The sequence below is a fragment of the Muscardinus avellanarius genome (genome assembly GCF_963383645.1).
Source record: "Muscardinus avellanarius genome assembly, chromosome: 6".
Classification (NCBI taxonomy): domain Eukaryota; kingdom Metazoa; phylum Chordata; class Mammalia; order Rodentia; family Gliridae; genus Muscardinus; species Muscardinus avellanarius.
In genome coordinates, this window is record NC_137791.1 from 43686485 (window position 1) to 43692484 (window position 6000).

A 6000-nucleotide genomic window follows, 5' to 3' on the forward strand; every position below is an offset into this window, starting at 1 on the left:
GCAGGTTCAAGGACTGTCTCAACAAGCAAGAAGACTCTTGGCAATCTAGCAAGACCCTATTTCAAAGAATGAAAAGGGTTGGGGGTATCACTGGGAAGTAGAATGTCCCTGGGTTCAGTCCCCAGTACAGATAAATAAATAAATCATCTACTAACAGTCCTAAGTGGCTGAACTAAATGGCTAGACTAGAGTTTCTCGAGGGCAGTGGTAGCTATTTACCCCTCAGAGTCTCTCTCCCCCTCCAGGGCCTAACTTGGGACGGAAACCCAATTTATTAGCAGGGCAATAAAATGAATTAAGGAACTCGTGAGTGGGAGACTCTAGAGGTCACTAGTCCAATGCCCAGAACAAGTGACTGACTTACCCAATGTCAGACATAGTGGCGGAGCTGGGCGTGGTGGCACAAGCTTGGAGTCTCAACATTTGGAAGGCTGAGACAGGAGGATTGAGATTCAAGGCCAGCTTCAGCTACTTAGTGAGGTCCTTTGCAACTCAGTGAGACACTGTTTCAAAGAATAAGACATAGGGCTGGGGATGTAGCTTGTAGGTAGAATGCCATTGGTTTCCACTGCAAAAAAAGGAGGAGGAGGAGGAGGAGGAGGAGGAGGAGGAGGAGGAGGAGGAGGAGGAGGAGGAAAGAGAAGACGAAGACAAAGAAGAAAGGAAGGAAGGAAGGAAGGAAGGAAGGAAGGAAGGAAGGAAGGAAGGAAGAAATAGCAGCAAACCAACACCATAGTCCAGGCCCTTGAGCTTCACCCAGGGCACTATTTTCACCATATCAGGGGCTTTCAGATTGGGCTTCTCCAAACTCTTATGGGTATTTTAACTTCCAAGTTTACTTGAGGGTATTCTACTAAGGTTCTAGATGATCCACATGTTCTCTTTCCTAAAACTGATCTCCCGAGGTGTCCTGTCAGTTCCTTTCCATCCCTTTTTACAACCACTCCACCTTTCTCCCATCTCCAAGAAAGAAAACCTCAAACCCATCTGATGTTTCATGGTACACTTAAGTCTGGGCTAAATGAGTGGACAATTTTACATATGAGGTGGCACAGCCTCTTTCAAACAAAGCACCTCTGATGGCTTCCCATCCTCTCAGCATTTTGCAGGACTCATGGCAGGAATACAAATAGGGCCCTAAATCTTCTGTGTGAACATGCACATGGTATAAATCAATCTAATCAATGGTTCAACCAGGTACTTTCTTTTTTCTTTTTATTTTGATTTATTTCTTTTCTGTTTTCTTTCTTTCTTCTTTTTGGTATTAGAAATGGAACCCAGGGGCATTCTACCTATGAGCTATACCCCTAGCCATAGTTTTTATTCTTTATATTGAAACGGGGCCCCACTGAGTTGTAAAGGGCCTCGTTAAGTAGCTGAGGCTGTCCTCAAACTGCAATCCTCCTGTCTCAGCCTCCCAAATGCTGGGATTACAAGAATGTGCCACCACGTCCGGCTCAACCAGGTACTTTCTATCCTCCGACTATGACAAACATAGATCTTAAAGGCTGGTTTGACACTAGACTTCTCGGGCTCTTCAGATCTCCCTGCCCACACATGGTGGTGCAGGAGTGGCCTTCCCTGCCTACCCTGCCTTTTCTCAGACTTCTGGCTTTGTTTCTTCCTTTGGCAGGCCTCATGTGCAGATGTGTGGACAGCTAAGCACACACACCAAACCTCCTTCCACCATCCCTCAAACGACCTCCAGCTTTGGGCATGGACATCAATGGCACAGTCAATCTTCTCTCAATGGGCCAGGAAGGAGAAAAGCTCACGGTGTGAGTGGATTTAGGGTGCCGTGGGCTTGGGTAATGTCTAAAAAGAGGAAAGCATAGCAGCCTCTTGTTCTCTAGCCTCTGCTTTCAGGGTGTGGTATAAACAGAAGGAATTCTGGGGTGCAGAGCGGAGGCCCCTCTTGTTCCCCTCTGAAGGCCATGCTGCTCCTAACAGTGAACCTTAAGTCTATCCATCGATTCCCTCATTCATGTGTTTGCTCTCTCCTTGTGTGGCAGCCCTCACTGCAAGGGAATCCTCACTAAGGCAGAGATGTTTGTCGATTTTGTTTACCCTAGCACCCAAAATAGTGCATTGTACATAATTCACGTTTGACTGATCGTGGAGAAATAAATAACCAGTGGCAGAGTTTTGTGTCTTCGTCCACCTTACACACAAGGGAAGGCAAGGCCCTGGGGCGGGTTGGCCCGGCCCACAATGGGACACTCACATGCAGACATAATGTAGAATGGGGCGAGAGAGAATGATGATCATTTTCTTTTTCTGGGGAGTACTAGGGATTGAATTTAGGGGCATTCTACCTCTGATCAACATGCCCCAGCTCTATTTTTATTCTTTATTTTGAAACAGGGTCTTACTAAATTGTGGTGGGCCTAAGTAGCCAAGGCTGCCACACAGAACGAGAAATCCTCCTGTCTCTGCCTCCCAAGTACTGGGATAATAAGGTGCACCACCACACCTGGCTTCTTGACAATGATTTAAATTCCTAATGAAAAGTTTTAGATAATAATCTAAACCGTGTAAGAGTTTACAAACTTTTCAAAATTATTTAAGGGATATGCAAACTATTTTAATGGTATACTGCTCTGTTAAAAAAAAAAAATCACCTCAAAATGTAATGGGTTTTAGCTGAGCATGGTGGCAGTGATCCCAGTACTTGGGAGGCTAAGATAGGAGGATTGCAAGTTTGAGGACAGCCTCAGCAAGTAGTGAGACTCATCAACCTAGCAAGATCCTGTTTCAAAGCAAAAGTAAAATAGAGCTGGGGGTGTAGCACAGAGGTAGAATGCCCCTGGGCTTAATCCCTAGTACCCCCCCAACACACACAAAAGCAGTCGTTTTTTTCCCCCCACTGCACATTGGGCTGATTAAACAAGATAATTTTAAGCTGGTTTTACAGGAAGCCTATCATACAGTCAGAAGGCACGTGTGGCTGCAAATAGGGTCATCCAGAGCAGGGAAGGCCACAAACTAAAGACCTGAGGGCCAAATCTGACTTGATGTGAGTTTTCATAAATAAAGTTTTATTGGAACACAGCCATGCCCATTCATCCATGTATTGACGATGGCTACTTTCACTCTACAATGGCAAAACTGTTGTTGTGACAGAGACTTAATACGATGTACGCTAAGATGCGGTAAATATTTGAATTTTCTTCAAGTTCATTTGTTCTTTGAGCATGTCAAGCTATAAGCTTATCTCCAACCCTAGAGAGAGGGAGATAAGAGAGCAAAGCCCTCAGGCTATTTGCACAAGCCCAGGAATTTAGAAGCTGAATAAATACCAGGGAAATTTAATCAATACATCTGATCCTTTCCCTCCTTAATAGTGAGGTATGTTGGCATTTAATTACCCAGGGCATCGTGTAATTTAAATATCCCCTAACACAAAGGAGAGCTTCTTTGCTCTCCTTCTTTGAAATGCACAGTTTAGCAAAGCTTTTCTTTCGCTGGTCTCCCTTAGGATGAGAGAAGTGTTATAGGTCCTCTGGGCCCGGGGCCATGTAGGTGTATTAAAAGCCGTGTGCTGACAGGGATGCTCCTTAGTGATTGAGAACTTGTTCACACATTACAGACTTGTTGGGCTCCAAATACTGTGAGTGAACTGGATTGCATGAATTGTGCTTTTTGAAACAAGCTGTTTCTTAACTTCAGGCATTTGCCTATGTTGGTTCCCGTGTCTGGAATGTTCTACTTCCTTATCACCCTGCTAACCACCATTTATCCTTGCTCTGGGCTTAAACATCACTTCTTCAGAAAAGCCTCTTAACTCCCCATTCAGTTCCCTTCTTACAGTTTCACAGGTGTGGATTTTCCCTTTATCATTCTTTTAGTGGTACTGGGGATAGAACCCAGGGGTCTTCTACCTCTGGGCTACACTCCCAGACCTTTTATTTGGAAACAGGATCTCACTAAGTTGCTAAGAGCCTCACTAAGTTGCTGAGGCTGGCTTCAAACCTGTATGATTTTCCTGTCTCCCAGACTCCCAAGTACTGGGATTACAAGCGTGCACCACCACGCCTGGCTCCCTTTATCATTCTTATTCCAAAGCCTGCAATTAAAATAAATGTTTACATATTACCCTAAGATTGTCTCTCCTGGTACTGTAAGGCAAGAGAAGCCTAGTCAGCTTCCTTGGCTACTTTATTCATATTTATTTAGGAGTAGGTCCTGGCACATGGTAGGTTCTAGTAAGCATTTCTTGAGCAAATGAATTTGAAAGCTAGGGCAAATTATAAAAGAATGCGAAAGAATGGCAAAACTTATATAATCCTTCAAGTTGACCAGAAACATTTAAGAAACCTACTCAAAATCATTGGATAGTTAACATTTTGAAAACCAGGCAGCATCTCTTGATCCAGAATTATGACAGATCTTAAATCCTTTAATTTAGAAACTTAATTTAGAAATTAATATGGAACAGCCAAGTGCTGCGGTGCATGCCCGTAATCCCAGTACTTGGGAGGCTGACACAGGAGGATTGCAGTGAGGTCAGTCTCAGCCATTTAGTGTGACACTGCTTCAAAATAAAAACTAAAAACTAAAAGGATGGGGGTGTAACTCAAGGCAAAATGTCTTTGGGCTCAATTTCCAGTACAAAAAAAAAAAAGGACTAGTGTATTCCCTTGAAATTTCTACTTTTAATTCTAATCCCCAAAGTGACAGTATCAGGAGGTGGGACTTTGGGGAGGTATTAGGTATTGAGGGTAGAGCCTTCACAATGGAATCAGCGACCTTATGAAAAGAAATGAGAATTTTCTCTCTATCATATGAGGATACAGCCAAAGACAGCTAACTGCACACCAGAAAGAGTACTCACACCAGATGTGGAATCCGCTGGTACCTTCTTCATCTTGGACTTTTCAGCCTCAACTGTGAGAAATGTTTGCTGCTTAAGTCACCTAGTTTATGGTAATTTGTAACAGCGGCACAAATGAGACAAAAATATAATTCATGAAGATGGTAACTTTTCCACTCTTGGTTTAGAAGACAGTATTTATTTTATTTTATTTTTTTGGTGGTACTGGGGGTGGAACGCAGAGGCTTTCTACCTCAGGACTATACCCCCAGACTTTTTAAAATATATTTTATTTGGAAACAGGGTCTCACTAGGTTGCTGAAAGCCTCAGTAAGTAGCTGAGACTTAGTGTCAGCTACTTAGTGTCAGCTGTGCGATCCTCCTGTCTCAGCCTCCCAAGCGTGGGGATTACAAGCGTGTGCCACCGCGCCCGGCTAGAAGACAGTATTTATCACAAGGAATTATCATTTTTTAGAGATGAAACGTTCACATTTTCATGACTTTTTGTTTTCCCTATATTCACACATACAGAACTGGGTTCAATAAGTTCATTTTGGGTTTTATGAAATCAAACCCAGAGCATTACAGAATCAAAGTACTAATAAATATTTATAATAAAACTTTCTAAAGTGTAAATCATGATCAAACACGTACCAGATACATATACATAAGACACACACATATCAAAGTTCCCGATACAAATAGCATCTTGTGTAAATTCATAATAGACCACATCTAAGTAATATCCAGTGCTGCGCCAGTATTTAACACTTGTCTCTCAGAGAACAGAAGAATTTTGCAGCATCTGCCAATTTCCCAGGTGTAAATATACACTCACCCTAATAATTCCAGCACTAGACAGAGATGCACATAACTACTGGTCCTCACAAGCTAGGTTGAAGGGTATCTCCATCAGAGCATTTGTTGTAGTGATAATAGATAATTAAAGGATAATTATTACCAGTAATAAGTACCTTAGAGAAAAATCCCAATATTTAGTTATTATGTCACAATCTTACTGCACAGATTTTACATGATTTTTGTATAGCTCTATCAATTTTGGAAACCCAAGCTCCTAACAGAGTAAAAATGGTTAAATGTTATTAAGCTGGTGAAACCAAACTTGATTTGCTTATTTAAACATATGGAGATTTTCTTTTAAGGGTAAAAGACCCCCTTCAACCTTC